Source organism: Schistocerca serialis, chromosome 9 (genome assembly GCF_023864345.2).
Source record: "Schistocerca serialis cubense isolate TAMUIC-IGC-003099 chromosome 9, iqSchSeri2.2, whole genome shotgun sequence".
Classification (NCBI taxonomy): Eukaryota; Metazoa; Arthropoda; class Insecta; order Orthoptera; family Acrididae; genus Schistocerca; species Schistocerca serialis.
The window spans coordinates 274,144,500-274,172,098 of NC_064646.1; the positions used below are offsets into that span (position 1 = coordinate 274,144,500).

A 27,599-nucleotide genomic window follows, 5' to 3' on the forward strand; every position below is an offset into this window, starting at 1 on the left:
GCTGCGCAGCAGGTCTCTAGGTGGCGGTGCGCGTTAAGTCATAAACGGCGGACAGAAACGTATAAAATCTTCCTTAACAACATACAGCATACAAATGTTTTTGTATGATTTACCATCCCTGAAAGTCTGTCGGTGAGCTCCTGAAATATCTTGTATTCCTTCCTCACAACAAGACCATGAAACTAAAATTATAGTTATTACAGTTGACACGGAGGCTTACCAACAAACGTTCTTCCCGCAACCATTCGGACTGGAAAAGTGACACTGGCACACAAGTACCCTCCGCCAAACAGTAAGGTGGCTTGCTGAGAACAAATGTACATGTATAAAAGACAGGAGCGTTATCTAATGGAAGGTGGGCGGATGTAATTAGGAAACATGCAGTAGCAACAGGATAGCGAATAGCGGACGATATGATCTGCAGATGGTCTTTATCCACTAATCGATGTCATGTGGCAGTTGATTGTGAATCCTGTCGTTTACAGTCTGGGTGCAGTGGAGATAATAACTGACATCTCCACGAGTCATGGAAATTATTTTGTTACGGAATTAAGTTATAAAAACCGTGCCTCGCGGTGTTGTGAGTCAAGCAGACGAGAGTGAGACGGAAATTACATATCGTCATTACCTCCGTAAAGGGGTAATTTTGGCCGAGATTATTTTTAATGTGACGACTTTCAAACTGTAATTATTTGTGGTTATCAAGACGGTGGGGACATAGCGGCTCCTTGGTTTGTAGAAGAACGCCAGGAGCGCAGGGACACCTTCCTGGGAGGTAGTTGGTGGTTAGGATCGGACAGGTAACGGCAATCTAAACAGATTGCCGTTACCTATCAGAACTAGCTTAAAATACAGCTTTTTGTACGAACAACCGTTTAAGGTGGCGATATGAAACAGTGGCCATCCTGAAAGTCTAACGAAGTTTTTAAATAGGACCCAGCATGGTCACTCAGCCTCACCTTCTGTCGGTGCCCTGGAGCAGTCAACACGTAGCGTCCGTGTAGCCAGTGTCCATCACAGAGGACCTCGCTGTAAGCGCCATGTTGGTGAAAGTCCGGGTCCAGTATGAGGCCTCACGCGTTTATGGCAGTAGTGAGAGCCTTTGACTGGGTGTTGTGTGATGTCCTTAGGTTAGTTAGGTTTAAGTAGTTCTAAGTTCTAGGGCACTGATGACCGTAGATGTTACGTCCCGTAGTGTTCAGAGCCATTTGAACCCAAGAGCCTTTGAAAATCAAGAAACGTAGAACCTCGGTTATCCGGCCTTCGATTGAGTGAGTCCTCTGATTGTTCGACCCTGTGTCCGACCATGCGTATGCGGTCTGCACCTGACGATGTGCCAGCACCATCTGTCACAACAGGTGTCCGTCCCGAGTCACGCTCCTCACGCATGCTCGTTGACACACTGCTGTATGGTCGGACTGTTCGCTTTACTGTACTCTCTAATCTGCTGTTTTATCTGTGCGCTCTGTAACTTTATCGCTGTATTCCTTTTAATTTTAAACTTGCAGTGTGGTTTTATATAGTTTATTAAAAACTGATCAAGAACTGTTGGCGATTCTAAATATGGCTAAAATCGTCAAAGGAAACTCGTGAGCACAATCGTACGGAAACTAAGTGTTCCGCAAAGTCTTGACAAAGGTGAGCCAGCTACTAAATTAGTCTCTGAAATGTGTGTTGCAGTCACAACGATGCCGCGAGGAGTGGCCCTCGGTTTGAGGCGCCATGCACGGATTGCGCTGCCCTTCCCGACGGAGGTTCGAGTCCTCCTTTGGACCTGTGTGTGTGTATTGTTCTTAGAATAAGGTAGTTTAAGTAGTGTGCAAGTCTAGGGACCGATGACCTTAGCAGTTTGGCTCCTTAGGAACTCACACACATTTGTGACAACGCTTCTAAAAAATTGTTCAAATGGCTCTGAGCACTTAGAACTACTTCAACCTAACCAACCTACGGACATCACACACATCCATGCCCGAGGCAGGATTCGAACCTGTGACAGTAGCGGTCGCGCGGTCCCAAACTGAAGCACCTAGAACCGCTCGGCCACTCCGGCCGGCAACGATTAAAAGATTGGAAAAATAACCGAAAGGATCTCTAAGCTTTCTGTTCACTGTAGATGGTGAAAATCCTTTAAAAACTAGAAAATCATTGACGGAATCGAAAGTTGAGCTCTTGGATGACGCTGTGAGGGTTTGTTTTTGTCAGGAAAGCTGTTAAGGGGAATCCTCTTTTAGGCCCTATCATAAAAGAAAAAGTTTGTCGTAGCAAACTCTTCCGACTGATATCCAGTCTGCTGTTGTAGAGGAATGGTTAGCGGATGACAATGCTGCTGCTACCAATGAAGAATTTGATGATCAGATCATCGATCTTGTTTTGCAACGGTACAGCGTTGAGCTACTGGAGAAGGAAAAATAGGAAAAGATCAGCAACTCTGCAGCTTTCGGAACTGTCCTCCAACATTTGGAACAACAGACAACCGCTACAGCTATGTACATATTGTGGGCAAAGAAGTGGAATGATGCAGCCGCAAACCAAACGTTTAATAAATAGAAATAAAGACCATTTTAAGTTTTCAAATAGATTTTCAGGGTCTAAAACTTTATTTCCCATTTTCTTTATAATAAAAGCGTTTTTAAGTTAATTTCGTTATTACATTGTTTTAAGCTCTACAAATGACTTGTTTCATTCTCCTCTGCTTATCCGACCTCCTCAGCGTTCCCCTTGTCCCAAACGGCTAATCGAGGTTCTATTGTATGACGTTTACTATTTTTTTCGCGCGACGTAATTAAAAAAATTGGAAATTTATGGTAAGGTCTTACGGGACCAAACTGCTGAGGTCATCCATCCCTACGCTTACACACTACTTAATCTAACTACAACTAACTTACGCTAAGGACGACACACACACACACACACACACACACACACACACACACACACACACACACACACACATGCTCGAGGGAAGACTCGAACCTGCGACGTGGGGAGCCGCGCGGACCGTTCGTTACAAGACGCGGCTACCCCGCGCGGCGACGTAAGTGATGTAAGTGGTTTATGTGATCATAAGACAACTGCCGGTCGTCGTCTGCGTAACGCGGCGAGATGCTGCGGACCACAGGACAGGTGACATACCATCACGTTCCACTATTGCTACTTATTGCTGATTTTTCACTCTTTCTGGCTCGCCTCGACTCTATAGTGGCTTCATTGGTACAGTTCCACAACTTTTATTTTAAATGATACTTGATCACATGTATAACCGGATATTCAATATTAGTGCACTCTTTCTTCCCGATCTGAATGCTTAATATTCGTTTTAGATTTGTTTGTAAATCTTAAACGCAGAATGCATTTCGATTAATGAGGAAAATTTCGGCTCTTCCCATCGTCACAACTGTGATTCCCCCCTCCCTGTTCACCTTCATCCCCATGATCAACTTTGATTAATCGACGTGGAATCTACAGATTGATCCATGCCAGTAACTAGGATCGCTTCCCAGGCGTGCCACCATGCGCCATCACCTTCTTAGTTTCCTTTGGTACAGGAAGTGGGGAGACAGGCGAGTTGTACTGCCACATTCGTCACAACAGAAAACAACGGACTGTCCTGTCAATCCCTCATACGTGCTTGGTTCGTCAATATTTACTCAGCGCCAGTAGCCAGGATGCAGTCAGGTCCGGGCGAGTGGCCAAAAAACGGAATGTAAACAGCAGCCTTCCACATTGGCCTCGCAAAAATATTTGAGTGTTTCATCAACGGAAGCAACGACGCCTTGAGCGATCAAACGCGGTGTAAATATTTGTCTCAGCCTGGGCCCCGGGCGACGAACCCACTTTTAGCTTGTCAATCGCGCTTTTCAAAACATTTTCAATACAAAGATTTTATTTTTGTCTAGGCGCCGTTGCTCTTTATAATAGTCTCGTGTTTTACTCATCAGAAGCAGTGTTGTAAGTAAACAGGGCGTTAAACTGAAACCTTACACGCTTTGCATTTTCGTGGCACCTGAAGGATGAAAACACAAAAGAACTCAGTGACAGGAAAAGTTTGGCGGAAAGTTTGGAACAGGAATTTACAAGTTTGCAACATCAAACTCGCAGTTACAGTCGGGTCCCTGTTTTATATCAGATTTCCGTAATAATGAGAAACACCCACTGCACTGCGATCTTAGTCAGTCCAACCGAAATACTCTTTTTCATGTTTTCTCCGAGTCGGAATCGCAATTGTTCTTTTAGCATCAACTGGACGGAGAAAATTACACCAGTTAAGAAATCTAGCGAATTATTTGCAACAGTATAATGTTTTACATCATACCGTTATCTTTAACTGAGTACATCCTCATTACGTACAGAGCTGTTGCGTAAATCTAGGTTAAGTTAGCACAAATGCGAACTTTCCTTCCTTTGATTTCCGGCGTTTCCATTCCTTCAAATCTACCTGTTTGTCCATAGGCACCATTACGTAGAAAATGACGAGGTTCAGTTTCATTCTACCGCCACGTCGTGGGAAATACTAATTGGCTCAAGGAGATAAAGCCAGTGTACCACAAACAAATCTAGAAAAACATGACTCCACGAAACCTCAGTTTCATCAGTTGTTTTAGTGGGGACAATTATACATTTGTAAATAATGCTATAGTGCCGTTCGCATGGTATATGTACATCCACTGGTTTGCCTTTACATATGATAGATATTATTTCTTACTCCTCGTGATGTCATACATGATTGTACGAGTAGGATCTACACATGATTGTACGAGTAGGATCTACCAGCACTATTTTATGTGACTATGTTACCGTCATCGAGCATTTCGAGATCCTTTTTTAATGTGTCGCAGCTCTCCAGTCGAATCCACGCGGAAACACTTAGTGACAAAAGGTACGGGTACAATTAAGATCTAGAGTGCAGCCGGAGCAGGCGCTGAAGCTTGCTAGCTGACTTCAAGCTTACTGGTTGTCTTCACCACACATCAAAGTTATCGATGCCAATATTCATTAACTTACTGGTTGAGGTTGTGGATTTACTACGTTGTGGCATCTGCAAATCCCCCAACTGTACTCTTGGCGTTTTTTGTAGTTTTATCCACTTCTTTCATGTTTTCTCATATCTCAGTGATTTGTGTGTGTGTGTGTGTGTGTGTGTGTGTGTGTGTGTGTGTGTGTGTGAGAGGGGGAGGGGAGATATTATCGACCTCATTATCTTCTCTAGTGATGGTAAAAACTTCCCATAAACCTCAAGAGCGATCTTTGAATTTCACGATTATTTATTCTATTGCAGGATGCTGTTATTTTGTTCAGTTATTCGTGTTCCCTGATGGTGGTGTTCCAGTGCCTCACTTGAGGCAAATTTCTATTATGTTGAACATTGTTTCCATCACTGTGTTCTTTATACTAATTTTGAAGATTTTGTTTGATGTGGGTGTTTACTCTTTAGATCGACATTGGTAACCTTTCGTGACCCGCGAACCTGATTCACATACATTCTTAAGCATGCAGGCCACCTCGTGATGTGATGCGACAACAGCGCTCATAACGCAAAAAATCGAAACTACACCATCCGTGACGTTATGTACATGCCGTAACGCACTGATATGAAAAGCACGCCTTTCTCGCCACACCCCACGCCAACAAATTGTGCCTTACAAGACGCTTTTATGAGAGTACACTCAATTTATGTTCATCTCATCTTAAATTGTTTCCGTTTATTTACATGTCTGAACATTGTTTCTTACGACATTTCAGAAAAGCAGTCTTAAAAATTTCCGTTACAAAATTCTGCAACGGCGTTAGTAGAGAAACGATGTTCACAACATGCACATGTGAAGACGGGATGCCAGGCATCTTGAAATGTCGTAATGGAAAAATAGACGCCTATAAAAGCACGTGGTTGCACCTCATTCATTATAAATAAATTCAATTTCAACTGCTGCAATGTTCTAATGCGTCCACAACGGACAAGAATTATTAATTAATGTTAATACGAGATAGGATAGAAAAATGAAATACGACAATGAGATAGGCAGTTCCAGTCGAGAGGCAACTGGGGTTAACTCAACAATTTTGGCTACGAGGAAACTCATTCGAATGTTCGAAATTTAGTATGTTAATATCCACAAACAATATTAGCGAACATTTCTTAAATATTTGTCCAAAAATACTTACGATGACTGATTGCACAGGCGTGGGTCGTTCCTGTTACTTTAAATAAAAATAACGCGAGAGCCTCGCTCACGCTACCGAGGAACGGATCCGTGGCGCTAGTCGCCTGTTGCCCACACTTTCTTTCGGTAACACAATTCATTCCATGGTTCATCTAGCATTCCAGCAGTGATCGTATTGTTTTTGCCTGTTAGCCCCTGAATTGAAGCCAGCTTATGTATACATTTAATCTTGCCAATAAAGACACCTGTTCCATCCAAAAGATGGGTCCCGGAGTCTTGTGGTCGCACAACATAACCCTTTGTACCAACCAGGGCACTTACACACACCTGACCGATCATGATATGCACAGCACTCCATTTTCTTTTCTTTTGGAGCCGATCCCACTCAAGAACGTATTTTCGACACTGGTATTTTAATTATAGACTATGAGGCAAACAACACCAAACAACCGCAATTTAGCACCCGCGACTACGGTTGTTGGTCAGAAAATCACAAAATTAAAAACGTGGTATCACACAGCTCCTCTACAGCAGTGGTTCCCAACAGGTGGTCCCTGGACCCCCAGGAGTCCGCGAGCTATGCCAGAGGGGTCTGCAAGATGCTATTAGAATAAAAAATATATTAAACATATTTCGTATGATAACAGATTTTTTGTCCGCTTCCTGCATGAGCAGAGCTTTAGCGAACGCTAAATTCTGCGTCTAGCAGATTTTGAGCAATAATCAAAAATTTAACAATAACAATGATGGCTAAATTGAAAAAGTTCTAAGCTCAATACTTTTTCAATAATTGTGGTGTGCATACTGTAAGACCTTCGGTATACACACCATCAGATTATTTGACTTGTCGCTCTAACGAAGTAGGCGAGTGTCAGCAATATGTCTCGTGGTCTTATCGTGGCGTGTTTATCATCTGCCGTTAGGTCAGACGATAGAAATGCCACTTGCACACTTAGAGTAGCAGATTGACGGTGACCAGCTTTAAACAGAACTTGATTAATTTTCACACACATTTATTAAAATAATAAAAAGCATAGACATTACATAACTTGATTCTGGATGCTGTTTACAATTGACAATCTGAAGTTCGTTTGGTCTTGGTACGTTAATCTGATTTTCATATATCTCTGATACTTCACGAAGTGTCTATTCATTTCTCTTCATGGCTATGTACAGGAATATGATAATCTTATTAGGCGCAGACTGAAACTTGACTATAGACTGGTACAGACTGGTGCAGATAAATGCAGACTAATGCAGACTGACTAATCGGAGGTCTGTACACTCGTTATAATACCTCGCGCGTTCAGGTATCACTGCGCGAGTGTGATCCGCGAGGAGAAAAGGTTCTACGTTAGCAGCAATCTCATTGGCTGCGTTGCATATTAATACGCGGATCGGCGGAAGCAGAATTTTGTCCGTCTCTAAGGCAGCGCCATCTCGTAGTGCGGAGACGGACGAGCGCTGCGCCTGCGCTGTTGTGCTTAGCGGGGCGCGCTTTAGTAGGAAAGTTGTGTACGCGCTGACTACGCGGAACTATTTACAAAACAATAATGAATATGTCAATGTTTTTTCTAAGTACCAAAAATAGAAAACGAATAAAAAGACTCTTAATTTGGGTTTTTTAGGTACTTGATACTGTGACATGACAAGGTACCAATCATGCTCGATGAGGGGGTCATCGAGAAAATTTTGTTGGGAACCCTTGCTCTACAGCATATATCAATATACAGCCATTACGAAAGAACAAATGGTCGGGGATAAATCAGTACTTACGATACAGATCCTTGCGATGTTCCACAGATTGGAGGTGTCGGCTGGTGTCTGAGGCGTTCTTTCTTTTTTTTTCCTTTCTTGATTCTTTTCGTTTTCTTTCTCACAGATCACAGTACGGTAGTCGTAAAGAACAGAAGAATGCGTGTAGCGATGCTCTCGATGGCGTGTGTACTTGGTTACTGTCCTCGCGAGGTTCAGTCCTTTTCGGATGGGTCGGATGGGTTCGGTTAGTCGTGAGCGCGAGAGAGAGACAGACAGACTGGGAGCGTCACGGGTTCATGTCCCGGTCGCGGCACATGCTGACGTGGCCGGGCGGCCGCCTACGGCTGCTTCAGGAAGTGCGTCGAGACGAGGCGTAGCGTGAGCATGGGGGGGCCCCGCCCTCTCCGCCGCCTCTGCCGCGCACCTGCTACGCGGCCGTCGCTACCTGCCGCTCACCGCCACCTGTCAACACAAACAACAACAGCACACCGTCAGCAAACTGAACGTGGTCTGTGTAATGCTGTGTAGTGTGAGCGTGGGACCTCCCTCGCCTCCGGCGTGTACCTGCTACGGTGCCATCGCCACCTGTTGGCCACCGCCACCTGTGAATACAACAACAGCCGCGCACCTGCTAACCTGATGCTCATCGCCAACAACAATAACAATACATTAGCAAACACATAAACAACAACATGGGTTCTCTATCGAGGTGTCGGAGTTGGAGCCACCTTGAAATTATTGTTAGGCAAGCATATTAGGCTTTCTGGAAGAGGTTTCTGGGCTGACCTGAACAGAATGCCATTTTTGATGAGGTCACAGAATATTTCTCACAAGGGAACCTCCCCATCGCACCCCCCTCAGATTTAGTTATAAGTTGGCACAGTGGATAGGCCTTGAAAAACTGAACACAGATCAATCGAGAAAATAAGAAGTTGTGTGGAACTATGAAAAAAATAAGCAAAATATACAAACTGAGTATTCCATGTGCAAGATACGTAACATCAAGGATAGTGTAAGATCAGGAGCGCCGTGGTCCCGTGGATAGCGTGAGCAGCTGCAGAACGAGAGGGCCTTGGTTCAAGTCTTCTCTCGAGTGAAAAGTTTAATTTTTTATTTTCAGACAATTATTATCTGTCCGTCCGTCCGTCAAATGTTTTAGGTTCCCATTGGAGAGGCAAGTACTTTTGTCTACTAATCGCACAGTTTTGCGGTGCGGTCGCAAAACACAGACACTAAACTTATTACAGTGAACAGAGACGTCAATGAACGAACGGACAGATCATAACTTTGCGAAAATAAAAACTTTTCACTCGCGGGAAGACTTGAGCCAAGAACCTCTCGTTCCGCAGCTGCTCACGCTAACCACGGGACCACGGCGCCCCTGTGCTCACGCTATCCTTGATGTTGCCTATCTTGCGCATGGACTACTCAGTTTCTATATTTTGCTTATTTTTTCATAGTTCCACACAACGTATTCCTGTTTTCTCGATTGATCTGGGTTCAGTTTTTCAATGCCTATCCACTGTGCTAAATTATAACTAAATCTGAGGGGGGTGCGATGGGGAGGTTCCCTTGTCAGGAGATTTGGATTCAAATAATACTTGCGTGGAGCTCTACTGCAATACAGCACTAAAGTTACGCTTTCCTAGTTAGTTTGTTGGTTGCGTGTTCCATAGATCAATCCCACGGTACGGTAGCTGTTATGATGTGGAACGTGTCAAATGCACAAGAACAGCACATATGAAACAAAATTTTTTAATATATACCGGGTGATCAAAAAGTCAGTATAAATTTGAAAACTTGATAAACTACGGAATAATGTAGATAGAGAGGTAAAAATTGACACACATGCTTGGAATGACATGGGGTTTTATTAGAACGAAAAATAAAAACAAAGTATTGCCAGACGCGTGAACGATCTCTTGCGCGCGTCGTTTGGTGATGATCGTGTGCTCAGCCGCCACTTTCGTCATGCTTGGCCTCCCAGGTCCCCAGACCTCAGTCCGTGCGATTATTGGCTTTGGGGTTACCTGAAGTCGCAAGTGTATCCTGATCGACCGACATCTCTAGGGATGCTCAAAGACAACATCTGACGCCAATGCCTCACCATGAACTCCGGACGTGCTTTACAGTACTGTTCACAACATTATTCCTCGACTACAGCTATTGTTGAGGAATGATGGTGGACATATTGAGCATTTCCTGAAAGACCATCATCTTTGTTTTGTCTTACTTTGTTATGCTAATTATTGCTATTCTGATCAGATGAAGCGCCATCTGTAGGACATTTTTTGAACCTTTGTATTTTTTTGCTTCTAATAAAATCCCATGTCATTCCAAGCATGTGTGTCAATTTGTACCTCTCTATTTACATTATTCCGTGATTTATTCAGTTTTCAAATTTATACTGACTTTTTTATCACCCAGTATATATATTTCTATTATTTACCCCATTCCCTTAAATGGCACAAAATGCATATACTATATTTATAGTTTTGTTTATTCCTATTCATAAATTCATCTATGGTATAGAAGGAGTTGTCAAGGAGATAAGATTTCCATTTATTTTTGAAGCTATTACTGCTGTCTGTCAGACACCTTATTTCATCTGGTAATTTGTCGAAAATTTTTATAGGAGCATATTTTACCCATTTCTGTGCGAAGGTAGGTTGAGCAAAGGATAATGTAAGTCTTTCTTTTTTATGGTATTATAATCATGAGTGTCACTGTTGTTTTTAAAATGGTCCATGTTGTTGAGAACAAATTTCATTAGTGAGTAGATGTATTGTGAGGTTGTTGTAAGAATTCCCAATCTTTTAAAAAGATGCCTACAAGATGTGCGAATATGAACCCCACACATTATTCTAACCACTTTCTTTTGAGCAACGAATACTTTTTGTCTAAATGTTGAGTTACCCCAAAATATTATTCCGTATGACATCAGAGAGTGAAAGTATGTTAGCATACTAATTTCTATATCCCCAAAATTGGCAATTATTCTGATCGTAAAAGTTTCTGAACCTAGTCGCTTCAGGAGATCCAAGATATGAATTTTCCAATTAATATTCTCATCTATATGTACACCCAAAAACTTAGTTGCTCTACTCGTCTACCGACTTCTGTTGATGTGTTATATTTATTGAAGGAACTGTACTTTTACCAGCAGAAAACTGGATGTACAGTGTGGTTCTTTTTTTCCCCAAAGTTTAGAGCAAGGCCATTTGCAGAAAACCAATTAATGACTTTCCCAAAGACCTTATTTGTATCATTTTCAACTGGACTTTCTTTTACTGGATTAATAATGATGCTTGTATCATCAGCAAACAGTGTCAGTTCAGCTTCCTGTTTCAGATAGGAAGGGAGGTCGTTCACATATATCAAGAACAGAAGGGGACCATGATTGAACCCTGTGGAACAGCTAAAGTAAATTCACCCCAGTTAGATGAAGTGTCAAGCTCATTTAAATCACTTGACCCATAGAAGGGAACTTTTTGCTTCCTGTTCTGTAGGTATGACTTAAACCACTCATATGCTATTCCATTTATATCATAGAATTAAAGATGCAGAAGTTTATAGCAGCGTACTGCGGACTACGTCTGCTTCTTTCGCTGTTCAGTGCGAGCCGCTGGACTCTGCTTGAAACGTTTTCCTGAGCGCGGGACGTAAAAAATGACAAGAGCACTATTGTGGGGTTCACTGGCGAGACGCGAGTTGAGGGGTGGGCGGTGCAGTATGGCGCGACAGTAGCAGCGCAGTGATCGATCTAAAAACCTGTTAATTTTGGCACTCTGAAAGTACATGGAAGTTAGGGGAGAGGAGGAAGACTGTCTATTATTGGGACGAAAACTCAGGAAGCAGTCACACAAATGTTCTCATATCGTGAAGAAGAACGAGCGTATAGCATATTAGTAACAAAACCGTTGTTCGACGATGCTGTAGAATGCCTATTACCACCGCCTTACAACGCAGACGTACCAGAAATTAAAAAACTGCTCAAGGACAACATGGTACCCTGGTTGGTGCCGGCAGTAACGCCAAAGGATTCAGTGTAAAGAACGGATTCAATGATTTCTTCAACGGGCCGAATTTTAATCGTCATCTGCTGAAGTGATCACAATAACAACCATCCAATTCATTATAACTGGGGTTAAAAGTTCAGTAAAAATATATTTACAAACGTGTTACATTGGACATAACCAAAGATTTCTTCTTACATGTTTCATTCATTTTTCTTAAGTTTCTGACTAAATTAACTCCTTTTGCATTTCGTTCATCAACTTTGCGTTAGCCATGTTCCACAAAATATGCTGCATGGGTATGGTGGTAGTGGTACGTTCTATGGGACCAAACTGCTGAGGTCATCGGTCCCTAAGCTCACACACTACGTAATATAACTTAAACTAACTTACGCTAAGGACAACACACACACCCATGCCCGAGGGACATCCTTTGAGGCAGAGAAGCGGTCATCCGATGTTTATGGTGAATGTTTCAATTATTAGATCAGAGGAATATGACGAGCGAGGTGGCGCAGTGGTTAGCACACTGGACTCGCAGTCGAGACGACGACGATTCAAACCCGCCTCCGACCACCCTGATTTAGGTTTTTCCGTGATTTCCCTAAATCGCGTAAGGCAAATGCCGGGATGGTTTCTTTGCAAGGGCGGGCCGCTTTCCTTCTCCATCTTTCTCTAATCACAGCTTGTACTCCGTCTCTAATGACCTCATTCTCAACGAAACTTTAAACACTAGTCTCTTCTTCCTCCTCCTCGAAAGAATTAACTTCTCCGTTATTCATCTTCGGTGTTAATAACCGCTTCAGCTGTATTTGTTCTTTATTATTGTACTGCTACTGGTTTCGTGCCGCAAAAGCCACATCTTCAGATGATATCTGTATAACAATAAATCCAGAAGGAATAACAATCCTGAGAAATGCACTGGCATGGTAAATTGTTTTAAAATTTTAAAAAATATTAAAAACTTTACAAGAGAATATCAAAATGTTATTGCTCACATTATCACAACATTAGAGCGGAAAAGCTCGGAATCCTTTTCTCAATATTCGTTGTTCGTCAAAAACAAAACACCGCTAAAAGACATGGGTTGAAAACCGCCAGATTCCGATATAGTGGATGGATTCAAAACAAATCGTACCATAGTGATCTACTGGTAAGAAGAAAACCTATTTTGGGCCAGAATGAAAAAGCAAGAAGTGGTTGCCACACACTGAAGGGATGCTCTATCTAGATAAAATCGTGAAGTAAATAGCTAACGGCGGAAAAGCAGAACCCGAAAAGCGTTACTGCCCGTGCGAGAGAAACAAATACTGCAGCTGTCGGCTAGTAATTTGCTGCTGCTCAGTTCGACTTCCTCCACTCCAACCAAGCAAATCGCTTCGACGCGTGGGCCAGTCCTCCCGAAGCACGCAAGCGTTTCCCGCAGGTAGCGCCCGCAGCAGTACTGCGTCGCCCGTACCCTAGGAAACCAGTCCGGTATGTTTGCATTGTGTCAGTGAGTAACCGCGCGTTATACACAGCACGCTGCGGGACATTCCGGCAGCTAGGAAAACGTAGCTTAAGTGTAATGAAAAAACATTACAGCCACTGGAAATGCCAGTTACTGAGCCAACATTCAATAACTAAAGAGACAAACTGATGCAGGAAAAACCTGTGCATTTTTACAAAATAAGACTTTTGCTACCTCTCGACATAATAGCCACCAATTTAATATACTGACCCAACGATGAATTAAGTTTTATAACCTGCAGTAAAGAAATTTTCTTACGTTACTGTATTCTTCCTTGCAACTAACAATAATCATTAAAATAGAGCAATGTGTGCCAGACTAACTATGCACCACAGACCAACACGCATTGTGGCGTCATGAGCTCAGTAGTGCATCCTAATGGCAGATTCTCTTCAATTATCTTCATAAAGTAACACTGCCGATCTGCAAGACAGTCCCCAGTGTTGAACTTCAAGGACAACGATGAAAAGAAAGTTCTAACTTTGCTTTGCATATCTGCAAAGGAGAAAAATGAAAGGTTAACTCTTTTGGGGCCCAAACTGCAGTTGTTTTTCTGTACATGAGCTTGTTGGTGATAACGTTAGGAACTATACCCACACTTACTACAAATGTTTTTGCTATGAGTTCAACTGTCATACGTCGGTCGGTCTTCACAAACAATGGCATCAATGCCGGCTCCAAGCGAAGGAGTTGACAATTCAACGGGCCGGACAGGACGTCACAAATGTGCGACCGTTTTTGAACTGTTCTACGCACATATAAAAATTCCTGCGGTTCACACAACCTTCAAAATGGCTCTGAGCACTATGGGACTTAACATCTGAGGTCATCGGTCCCCTAGAACTTAAAACAAACCTAACCAACCTAAGGACATCACACACATCCATGCCCGAGGCAGGATTCGAACCTGCGACCGTAGCGCTCGCGCGGTTCCAGACTGAAGCGCCTAGAACCGCTCGGCCACAGAAGCCGGCATACAACCTTCAATATATTGTAAAATCATTAGAGAAACGATCCTAGCCAGGTTTTCATCTTCATAGACCAAAAAAATGGATCAATGTGGAAACTTCAGGAGGACGCGCCGAAAATACATACGATAGTGAGGTGATAAACAAAACATTCTTATCCGTCAGGTGTTCTCAGCTGATCCAGATGTTGCCGACCTGAAGTCAAATGGTTCAAATGGCTCGGAGCACTATGGGACTTAACATCTATGGTCATCAGTCCCCTAGAACTTAGAACTACTTAAACCTAACTAACCTAAGGACAGCACACAACACCCAGCCATCACGAGGCAGAGAAAATCCCTGACCCCGCCGGGAATCGAACCCGGGAACCCGGGGGTGGGAAGCGAGAACGCTACCGCACGACCACGAGATGCGGGCGACGACCTGAAGTCAGCAAAGTATGAAACTACTCCTACAAACAGTTTCATTTCTCACCCAATTTGTTTATTTAATTGCCGACTGTCCCTCGTACAACCCAACACCGCAATGCTGGGCTTAAAGTGATTAATGTTTAAACAGTGTGGGAGCTGCTTTGGACTCGAGAAATCTTGTCCGAGGCCCGAGGACAGTGCAAGAAACCACCATGGAGTTTACGATGCCCACTAACTGTTTATAACTACCCGTTCCATCGCTCGATCCTGGGTTGGTCTTAGTGCAGTCATACAGCAACAAGGCTCAATTAACGGGGTAGCGGCTGAAACTAGTTAACCTTGCCCTGTTGCATACAGAGAGGCTGGTGACGATTGTTATGACTATTTCATATTAACGGTAGTACACAATGTGGATTAGCAACAGCCTACAAAATTTATCTTTAGTAACAGACGTAATGACAGTGTAGCAGACTCAAATTTTCCACTTATCGTCTGGACTATCTGGACGGAGGCATCGGCGGGTTCTTTGGTGTATCTCTCTTCCAGTGACCGTGTGTTCCTCTGACGTTCCACGCATGATATGAGGGCAACAATTTTACATTTGACACAGCTGGGATAGTGTTTGTGAGATCTTGGAAGTCTGTATGCAGTTCAATAGCGCTATTGCTAATCTGATTTTTATTATCCTTACTCTGCACGAGAACATTGTAATTTTTATGTGAAGATCTAATAAGTGGCTCCGCTTTAAGGCACTATAGACGCGGAGGAGGAGATCGTTATAACGTTAATCCCGCAATTCAAGAAGAAACGACGACAATACGCCAAATTTATAAATATTAATAAAAACGACAGCATTAACCATGTACCGTTCCTATGCGGTGTCACTTTCTCTCTGCAACAGCACAGCGATTCCGTTAACAACAGTATAAAAACAAGCAATTTAAACAGTTACACCAATGTCGAACTTCTGAGGATAAAAGCTGACACCAAAGGCAGCGAGAACAATCGTCTAATGCAGATGCCCTGCTGTGTATTTTCCTTTTCCTGCTTGTCTCGCCCACCAGCATCACGTTGTGGGGCTGTCAAAATATGTTAACGCAGAGAAACTACAGCGTGGTTACAACAGTAATGATGAAACAAATCATGTAAACGTGCAATCGCATATGTCAAAGCCTCAAAACCCAATCTATCTGATACTAAACTTATTGTAACGCACCTCGATGACCTATGTTTAAAGGTTTCATTGTAAACCCCTTTGACGTTTTCTTTTAAGATCTTGGCGTGTTACCGCCCATCGTGTGTACTTACTTTGATATTCTCGTTAAATTATTCCTAACAATCCGGAATCCAAGTTATCGCTCCATCTCTGTTGATGGACTGGCCAATGTTTCACAAAACAGCAGGTGGCTACAGTCATATCAGTGAGAGCACAGATATGAATCAGAGATTCAGTGCTATCTGATATTACTCCTATCTGATTAAGTATGTCCCTATTGCGAGTGAGACAAATGGCCCTCGAGATAGCACACAGTAAGTCATCACTTTTCCTTGTCAAAAATGACACAGCCACTTTCACATCACATGAATATATATTAGCTTCCGTTTTTGATCCTACATGTATATAGCTTTACCGCTGTCACTGTCTCTTTTTCAAAATGGCTCTAAGCAAAATGGGACTTAACATCTTAGGTCATCAGTCTAGACTTAGGACTACTTAAACCTAACTAAGCTAAGGACATCACACACATCCATGCCCGAGGCAGGATTCGAACCTGCGACCATAGCAGCAGCGCGGATCCGGACTGAAGCGGCTAGAACCGCTCGGCCACAGCGGCCGGCGTCTCTTTTTCAACTTTACTTTGAAGTGAGACTGCGTCCGTCATTTACGAAACTGGACTAGGAAACTCATATACAGGGTGCCCCTGGAGGAATGGTAAATATTCAGTGATATGACAGGAACGATCATTCGGAATAAACACTAAATGCGTACTTTAGGAGGTATGAGATGTTATTCCTCCTAGCTAATATGAAACGGATCTCTTCTACTAAACGAGTGCTCATAACTCTTAAGGCAGCATTTTAGAGCCCATGTTTACTAGAGAATTTTTTCCTATTTTTGACCACTCTACCTCTCCCAAAACATGGAACGCAAAGAACTTGCGGTAGAAGATATTTGTTTCACAGTATCTAAGATGAAGAAGTGCTCTTAGCTTTTAATGTAAGTATTGTAGAGTCCATGTTTTCTAAACTTTTTTCATTCGAGTGATCGTTCCTGTCGTATACTTGAATACTGACCATTCCTCCTGGAACACCCTGTATAACCCATGAGATACAGGGTGTTTAAAAAATGACCGGTATATTTGAAACGGCAATAAAAACTAAACTAGCAGCGATAGAAATACACCGTTTGTTGCAATATGCTTGGGACAACAGTACATTTTCAGGCAGACAAACTTTCGAAATTACAGTAGTTAGAATTTTCAACAACAGATTGCGCTGCGGTCTGGGAAACTCTATAGTACGATATTTTCCACATATCCAGCATGCATAGCAATAATATGGCGTGGTCTCTGAATGAAATTACCCGAAACCTTTGACAACGTGTCTGGCGGAATGGCTTCACATGCAGATGAGATGTACTGCTTCAGCTGTTCAATTGTTTCTGGATTCTGGCAGTACACCTGGTCTTTCAAGTGTCCCCACAGAAAGAAGTCACAGGGGTTCATGTCTGGCGAATAGGGAGGCCAATCCACGCCGCCTCCTGTATGTTTCGGATAGCCCAAAGCAATCACACGATCATCGAAATATTCATTCAGGAAATTAAAGACGTCGGCCGTGCGATGTAGCCGGGCACCATCTTGCATAAACCACGAGGTGTTCGCAGTGTCGTCTAAGGCAGTTTGTACCGCCACAAATTCACGAAGAATGTCCAGATAGCGAGATGCAGTAATCGTTTCGGATCTGAAAAATGGACCAATGATTCCTTTGGAAGAAATGGCGGCCCAGACCAGTACTTTTTGAGGATGCAGGGACGATGGGACTGCAACATGGGGCTTTTCGGTTCCCCATATGCGCCAGTTCTGTTTATTGACGAAGCCGTCCAGGTAAAAATAAGCTTCGTCAGTAAACCAAATGCTGCCCACATGCATATCGCCGTCATCAATCCTGTGCACTATATCGTTAGCGAATGTCTCTCGTGCAGCAATGGTAGCGGTGCTGAGGGGTTGCCGCGTTTGAATTTTGTATGGATAGAGGTGTAAACTCTGGCGCATGAGACGATACGTGGACGTTGGCGTCATTTGGACCGCAGCTGCAACACGGCGAACGGAAACCCGAGGCCGCTGTTGGATCACCTGCTGCACTAGCTGCGCGTTGCCCTCTGTGATTGCCGTACGCGGTCGCCCTTACCTTTCCAGCACGTTCATCCGTCACGTTCCCAGTCCGTTGAAATTTTTCAAACAGATCCTTTATTGTATCGCTTTTCGGTCCTTTGGTTACATTAAACCTCCGTTGAAAACTTCGTCTTGTTGCAACAACACTGTGTTCTAGGCGGTGGAATTCCAACACCAGAAAAATCCTCTGTTCTAAGGAATAAACCATGTTGTCTACAGCACACTTGCACGTTGTGAACAGCACACGCTTACAGCAGAAAGACGACGTACAGAATGGCGCACCCACAGACTGCGTTGTCTTCTTTATCTTTCACATCACTTGCAGCGCCATCTGTTGTTGAAAATTGTAACTACTGTAATTTCGAAAGTTTGTCCGCCTGAAAATGTACTGTTGTCCCAAGCATATTGCAACAAACGGTGTATATCTATCGCTGCTCGTTTAGTTTTTACTGCCGTTTCAAATATACCGGCCATTTTTGAAACACCCTGTAAATGCCATGTGCAGCGAGCTTGTGCTCATTATCTAATGACCTCGATGTCGACGGGACGTTAAACCCAGTCTTTCTTCCTTCCTTCTTCCATGTGTAAAGCAGTAAGTTGTGTACAAAAATCGGAAATGGAACTTGACAAACACACAAACCCATGCCCGAGAGAGGACTCAAACCTCCGCCGGGACCAGCCGCACAGTCCAGGACTGCAGCGCCTTAGGCCGCTCGGGAAATGGAACTCACCTACCTCTACGAGAGTTACGAGTTGGGAAATGACCTATCAAGAGGTCGCAGGCAGTAAACGGACTATGAAACGTCACATTTTACAGTAGCAGTTACAAAATCCCTACCGTGCCTGAACTAAATAAAGAAGTTAAATTATGGAATAAAACAAATGACCAGTTCAGTGTCTATTCGCCACCTACAAGTGCGATACTAATAAAACAAACTAGCGTGCACTCAATCTATAAAAAAATAATACTAAAAAAATAAAATAAAATAAAAAATCAGAATTTTAGAGTGTAACACATAAAGGCGAGGTGTTCTGTGATAGGCGGCCATCTGACGAAGTTCTGCTCAATAACCAAAATTATGTTAATCTCACTATGTTTCAATCTCATCCTGTACTACTGTGTAATAAAATAACATCTTCAATCCATGCTCAAAAAACTGAACCATTGTTGAATAAAGCAACCACGCCAAAATGAGGACTGTCATTTTATAATTTTTTCATTAATAACAAGCACTGCAGTAATGTGACGCAACGTTTCGTAGCCCCATGCGCAAATCAAACCAGGACTGTGTGGGATCATATGGAAACATGAAGCAGCAACAACAGTGACCAGATACACTGCACCAGTGTAAGCTTATGTTTGCAGATGGATTGTGCTACGTTCCGTGGTTTCAATGACGTCGCTTGAAAGAATCAGAATGAATATATCACTTCGATATCTATATTAGCCAGTAACGATACCGGAGTGACGGCTTGCCTGATCTGCTGTCAAGCAAAGTGCATAGGAAAAAGTGTCAATATACTGAAAGTATTTGTTCACAACAAATAAGTTCTGGCGAACAGCGTCTAAGTCATTTTAAGCGTAAAATATCGCCATCTTTTTCCTACCCGTACAGTATATTCAATATGGTATGCTAAATGAACCATACATCGAGGATATCCATGCGGTAACAATAAACAAATCAACGTAGCTACAGTCAGCTGATAATCAAACTGAGATTACTGTTGAAGAAGATAAGCGGGCACGAATGAGATGCGGTTGTTTGCGACCCCCCCCCCCCCCCCTCTTGCATCAACAAGAAACAAGATTGTTTCCCTTGCGTGTAATGCGGCAGCAGTGAACTCTCTGCCCCCAGGGACAACAAGGTTTGGACATCAAGTATTGCCTACTGATAATTTGACTGTAACAGCAGACAGATGAATCAACGTGACGCACGCCATTCAGTGTTTTTCAGTGTTAAGGTGCAAAGATTATCAAGATGAGAGAAATTTCTTTACTGAAGGACTGCGTCACAGACCGGTGACTCAAGACATGGCAAGCTACAATCACAGGGGAAAGCCCATAAGAAAAGCGAGTTCATGTAGCTACTTCAGTCCAACAGCGTATCTTGGCAAATGCATACATGGGATGAAATACGACAACTGGTATGCCTGTCATTGTCACAAATTCAACAAGACAATGCACCAACTACTCACTCCCAAACAGTGCCATAGTGCTCCAATAAACTAACCGCAGTCATGAGGGCACTTTGGTATGGTATGAGGAGGGATGTTTGCTCTTTGACTCTGCTTCGACCCATGTCCGTGCGGTAGGGGTTGGTTGTTGAGCCAACATGGATCAATATGGGCTTGCAGTGCTTGCTATTGTCTTAGGAAGCCACAGCCACGGCGTCACCAGGCGAAAGGTGCCGCTACACGTTACCACAGAGAAGTGCTTATTTAAGTTCAATGTCTACCTTGGCCGTGGCAGCCACTGTAACAGGTAGAACCTAGTGACCAGATGAGCAACTCACAGGTAGACAATAGGGAGCATAGGGGCGCTGAATCAGGGCGTTATCTGCAAGCAAACAGCCGCAGCCCTTTGTGTCCTTGAGCGCTGGACACCAGATAGCCGGGCTTTGTCCACGGCTCTGCTGACCACGCACTTGTGTTCACTTTTTCCTGGTTCCAGCCCAGCCGTTGCACGTTTCTATTATTGATACTACCAATTTCTTCCTTTTAAGACGTCTAGTTTATTAGTTCCGACTATACTCGTATAAACTGTTTCTTGTTCGGCTCCTCCCCATCCCCCACCCCCTTCCGCCACCCCTTTCTTTCATTCATACATTTCAGGTTAACGACCCGTCGAGAGCGAGATCACTTTGGATAAAACACTATTTTGCCTTTTGTAAAGAAAATCATAGAGGAAATTTATTTTCCTCTTGATGGAATACATGCTACGTTGATGGCAGAAGTGATAAATTAAGTCTTGTTTGTCGAACTTAAATACCTGCCTTACACAAAAAATGCTCTAACTAAAACTGGCCAGGTGCGAGTAGCACTCAAGTTCTGGGAGTTCCGAACAATGTTAATTATGTATATAGACAGTTCATCCACCCCGGGAATCGAGAAGCCCGGCGGTGTCCGCCTGTTATCGACATTGGTACTGGCAAGATATCGGTTCTGGGAATTCCAAGACTTTCGAGAATGTTTTAATTTTAAGTTTGAGATCTGATAACAAATGACAAAAGAAATATTTTTTTCGTGGGATATAATTACAAATTAACACTTATTGGATGTTTTCCTTTACTTGGGCTGTTAAACCTTGTTTCTTGACAAATATATTTACTCTAGGCCAATGGGAAGTGCCCTGTAGGTTTTGCCGAGTTAGTTTGCTAGTATCAAAATATCCGACATAAACGGTCGTACTTTTTCATTGCACTCACTTAGTAGCTTGAAATTTTTTCACCGGAAAGGGATCGTATCTTAGTATGTGCCAGATTTGAACGTCTATCCGTATGTTCAGAACCTTAAAAATGAGTCACTCGAGCAAGCATCGTACACTGAATGCCGTCCAACACATAATCAGACAAAACGTTCTGGATACAATGCTTCAAAATCCAGTTTTGACAGATGATTCCAGGTGGATACAGATGCAGATCCGAACTACGAGAAGAATTTTTCATATTCAAAAATTATCTATGTTGTCGTCGGAGTTCGGATTCGCGCTGTACATCGGAAGACTATCGAGTGTCGTCTTCTTGAAACCGCCAAGTTTCAGGGGCAGATGATCATCACGAACGATGTACTACGTTATGGCACCAAGTGAGACACAGGAAACGTCAAGATTTCAACTTTCGCCATGTCGTCAAAACTGAGATAATAAAATAATTTTCGGGCACTAGATATCGAATGGTATCTTGGGTATGGTAGCACTGGCGTACCGAATGTTGTCTCACAGGGCCGGCCGGTTCTAGGCGCTTCAGTCTGAAACCGCGCGACCGCTACGGTCGCAGATTCGAATCCTGCCTCGGGCATGGATGTGTGTGGGGTCCTTAGGTTAGTTCGGTTTAAGTAGTTCTAAGTTCTAGGGGACTGATGACCTCAGAAGTTAAGTCCCATAGTGCTCAGAGCCATTTGAACCTTCCCCCCCTCCCCAGGCAGTTTTTACGTTTCGGGGACGATAGAAGTTTATAGTAACGGTGAAACTATTGATGAACGCCTTTTTTTATGTGTCTAAACAAAAGCGATTGATAATCTAAGTCACCAAGGCTACTTAAGACCTCTCTGTTGTGACCAAGTGGCAGCCAAACAGCTACATTGTGTAAAAATGGTGTAACTAGTCAGCCAGCCCAGAACAATCGGTAGCACGATGAATAACTTGTGCTGACACTTCTGAAGTGTTTTCCGCGCCCCCAGCTATTTTGCCGCAGCGCTGTTGTGCAAAGAAACAGGCGGCAAGGCCGACCTCGTGTCGAGCCTGTGACTCAGGCGGCTGTGAATTCAGCTGGCAGACAAGGCCTGCTTCCCAGAACAAGAGGCACACCGGAAGAGCAGCCTTCCAATGACCGCTGTCCTCCGCCGTCACCTTCTCGTCTGGCGGTGCGCTGCTGGTTGCACGTGCAGCTCGCTCTAACGGCTGGTACGCACTAAGGGCTCATTCTTGGACAGTGAACATGATCTGCCACAAGAGGTTGCTGGCAGTGCGCTCATTCACTCAGAAGGAGAGAGTATCACGATCATGGGCACGATCACTTTCTCCTTTGAACAAATCAATCTAATTCAGAGTAACAAATACCACTGCGGCCTTGTGCAACAACCGCTGAGTACCTAGAAACATGTGAAAAATATTTTGGTAATATGTAAAATCAGTCAATGGGGCCACGTAAAATGGCCAATATTGTACTTTGATCCTTTGACTACCGGTACGGAAGTAACGAAAAAGACAGAAATAAGTTCACTGGACAAAATGTTAGTCCCACTGGTCGCTTTTAAGCGCTGTACGTGGCGAAGTAGTCTTTTAAGCGCTGTACGTGGCGAAGTAGTACTATCAGCTGGCCATGTGGTCCATGTCATGGCACTGAAGTCGTGGTATCTTTCATTCGGTTGCACGGAGTCGGTGAAGTAAGATGCGTCGATGTGGCGACGTGACAGGATGCGAGAAATGAGGTATTGTGTTTGGAAGTGTCGATGACCATTCGGGGAGGGAGGGGGGGGGGGGGTTGTTTGGATGAAGAGACCAAACAGCGAGGTCATCGGTCTCGTCGGATTAGGGAAGGAAGCCGGCCGAGCCCTTTTAAAGGAACCATCCCAGCATTTGCCTAGAGCGATTTAGGGAAATCACGGAAAACCTAAATCAGGATGGCCGGACGCGGGATTGAACCGTCGTCCTCCCGAATGCGAGTCCATGACCATACGTTTAATGGAGAATCCCGATTTGTTGGTGTATCAACGCAGACTGATTAATTTGTTAGTGTATCAACGCAGACTGATAGTGTCTACAAGCAATGTAAAACACGAAGAACAGTGGTCGTAAAACAGCGGCCGGAGACGATTCTCACGCCTTGCCAATGATAAAAGTAAAACCTGGAAAGAACTGTTGCAGTCAGCGAGTTCGGACCCACCGTAATCAGTTTTCGAGGAAACACTGCGAAGGGAACTGCATGTAACGAACATTCGGACTCGGGTACTTCGCAAAATCCCATTGCTTAAAGCTACACTCAAAGCTTACAAGTCTGTTTTTTCCTTCAATTTATTGGCTTTCGGTTGGTGCCCACTCAGTGATCTCAACAGAGGAATGTCAAGTATGGCGATGTGAACGTAAGGACAACAGAACACTCAGTCCCCGAGTGGAGAAAATCTCCAACCCGACCGGGAATTGAACTCGGGCTCCTTCGCTTAGCAATGCGCCGCGCTTATCGCGCAGCTACCGAGGTGGACAAGCTGCAAGTCTTCAATTGGCCAGCTAACACAAACTGAATGCTGTAGTAGCTAACTAGACGAGTGCAATACGGTGCGACAATTGGCGGTTTTGCCACTTTTCATATAAGGCAAGACGTCGAGTGCATCAACGGCCCAATGTGGTTTTCATCGTACAGTGTGTGGAGAATGCAGATCAGACCAGAGGTGATTCTGTGATATTTTTAGGGCGTTTTTCGTCCCATGACTTGTGCCCACTCATCAGGTTACCATGAATAAGAGGCAGCACGTTTATTTCAATATTGTCAGAGACCAAATGTAGCCCTTTCCTTCACATTTTCGTAAGAATGCTATGGACACTCCTTTTTTCCAAGATGACAACACCCGTGGTGTTGACAGGGCTGCACGTACACGTTCCTGATCTTATGAATATTCAAGCAACCAGAGCAGATGAAACTTACCAGTCAACAGCCCTGCAATTCTGTAGATCCAAGGGATCCAATAATCAGCGAATGGCTGCGGCTGGACATTGCGTAAATCAACAAAGTAGTGGACTCTCTCGCCAAATTGAGCCAACTATCAAGGCTGCAGGCGGTACTACGCAGCGTGCGCATATTACCTTCGGGTGACTTATTTTTACCAGTAATTAAATATTCAAGACGAGATACCAGTTTAACGTGGAGGAACATTAGGGCAGTGCTCGTAGCTCCGTCAAACTATCCATACTTACGTTTGCCTAAATCACTCTAGGCCAATGGCTCCCGAGTCCGCCCCGATAGCTGAGTGGTCAGTGCGACGGACTGTCATGCCAAGGGATCCGGGGACTGGGCGTTGTTTTGCCTCAATCATCATAATCATCATCATCATCATCATCATCATCATCATCTCATCCCCAGCGACGCGCAAGTCGCCGAAGTTGCGTCAACTCAAAAGACTTGCATCAGGCGACCGGTTCTCCCGACGGGAGGCGCTAGCCACACGACATTTCATTTTAATGGTTCCCGAGTGGCGAAATGTAATTTTCTGAGGGGTAAAAACAAATGGGTTCGATTGTGTTTCGGTCAATAATCTCAGTTATTATCAGTATTTCGCACGACTATAATACTGATTACTTAAGTTACTGGTAAGTACATCCATTTTCAGTATCAGCATTAACATGTGACACAATACGGTGGAGGTTACAGCTTGAAAAACGAATGTATCAATAACATCTTCCTCGCATAGTCCACCCACTTCTACTTTTGTGCCATGCATTACAAGACTTCGATTGAGACATAAATGTCACATATGCTTAAGTATCCCTTAAAAATGCATTCTCCGAATTGTAGGTAGTTCCCACAATAGGCCAGAAACTGCTTCATTATCCACTTCGCAACAGCTAAATAAACTAATTGACAGCACAACACAACGGCTACTACACTGCTGTAGCGCTTGCGCAATACTACTAGTACATTATTATTATTATTATTATTATTATTATTATTAGTAGTAGTAGTAGTAGTAGTAGTAGTAGTAGTAGTTGTCAGACTCAGACCATTGGCAGCCTGAAACCTTCCAGTTTCTGTCATTTCAGGCATAAGTCAAGTGATTTACAAACAGTATGTATGATGCACAAATTTTAACTTCGTTGATTTTAAATTGGGGCAGAGACTGCGAGTAAAGCAAGTGTCACAAGTGAGAGGAAAGCCACAGAGAAAAAAAATGTTCAAATGGCTCTGAGCACTATGGGACTCAACATCTGTGGTCATCAGTCCCCTAGAACTTATAACTACTTAAACCTAACTAACCTAAGGTCATCACACACATCCATGCCCGAGGCAGGATTCGAACCTGCGACCGTAGAGGTCACGCGGTTCCAGACTGAAGCGCCTAGAACTGCTCGGCCACACCGGCCGGCTGCCACAGAGAAAGATTGTTTTGTAGCGCTTTTTCATCCTACTGGTTGCACTCAGGGGTATGAGTTTCAGAAGGGTTACGAACCACTGCATTAGGTGAATGCCGGTAACTTATCATCGAAAACACAGGGAACTTTCCCATCCACGCCTTTTTTTCAACGGAGCTGGCGTTCCTTTCTACCGACTTCAACGTTAGCGTGGTATCAAAAAAGTTACTTTTTTTGTCTTTCCTAGGCGCTATGGCCTTACATATGAGACACGATCCTACAAACGCTTACAGCTAAATTGTGTAATTGAAGCCTGACAGAGAGGATTGCGGAAAAATAAAGTAAAACAAATTATGTAGAACAAACACAGCTCACATTCAGAATAGCTGAGTATGTTATCTCCAGTAATAGTGGCAGCACATACCTGGCTTTAAACCAGTTTGACTATCGTTCTCCCAACGGCGCCTCATGTACATGCAGAGCGAGGGGAAAGAAAAAGTTGCAATAATCTGTGTGCAGCGTGAATGAAAGGCACAAGAATGTTTGCAATAAAAGATAAATTAAAACAATTATCTGTGTCACTCACTTTTTATTTAATCCCACAAATAAATAAAAAGTGACTAACACGGGGAATTGTTTTATCTTTTATTGTAACAAATAGTCGCAGTTTTGTAACCACAGGCCGGCCGCGGTGGCCGTGCGGTTCTGGCGCTGCAGTCCGGAACCGCGGGACTGCTACGGTCGTAGGTTCGAATCCTGCCTCGGGCATGGGTGTGTGTGATGTCCTTAGGTTAGTTATGTTTAAGTAGTTCTAAGTTCTAGGGGACTTATGACCTAAGATGTTGAATCCCATAGTGCTCAGAGCCATTTTGTAACCACAGTCGAACATGGATGACGTAAGATTAAAGGAGAACGTTCCTAAATACATTTCTGTTGCTCCACTTGGAAACAAGAGTTTTGAACTGAGAAATAATAGACTGATGTTTCTATGCTCAGTACACTGGCGGATGAAGTTAATTGCGAGTCTTAATGTGAGACAGGCAACATTGTTCACTTGTGTTTTTAATTTTTCCGCTGTAGAGTGTAATGAAGTGACGCACTGCAGGTTGTAGGTGGTGTCAAATGAGGTGCCACAAAATTTCCAGCTGTGTGTAAACGTGACGCAACTCTGATGCCTCGCGGTCAGCCGGCAGTCAATAGTGTATGAATACGGGTGGGGGATCCCCTCCACCTGACAGGCAAGGTCGATAATGCAGCCAGCCAAGTGGCCAGCGGGGACACACGGGCTGCAAGTATGACTCACCCATTACTGTGAGCGGCCGTGGGGCTGACCTACCCCATCGCGCACCCTCTTTACCACCACAGCACAGCACATTCCACTGTCAACACGGAGGGCAAACATTAGCCCTGCGGAATTATACACGTACGTCCCTTATAATACGTGCAAAAGCAATAACCCCTCTAACCCGGCCCAGCACACATTTTCAATCTGCCAGAGTGTTTCCCCTGTAACTGTCTACACACTCGATGAATTTGCAGAATATATCTTTCACTCTGCAGTGTACTGTGAGCTGTACTGAAACTTGTTGAAACATTGAAACAGTTGG

At 43.7% G+C, this 27,599-nt stretch overlaps 1 long non-coding RNA gene across 1 annotated transcript in view; it reads right to left on the reverse strand.

Moving 5' to 3' along the window:
- LOC126419341 (uncharacterized) overlaps positions 1-27,599 on the reverse strand; it is a 510,993-nt gene that overhangs the window by 77,277 nt on the left and 406,117 nt on the right. Inside the window, exon 4 of the long non-coding RNA XR_007575991.1 lies at positions 7,935-8,378. This is a non-coding gene — a long non-coding RNA (uncharacterized LOC126419341). The remainder of the gene's footprint in view (positions 1-7,934; positions 8,379-27,599) is intronic.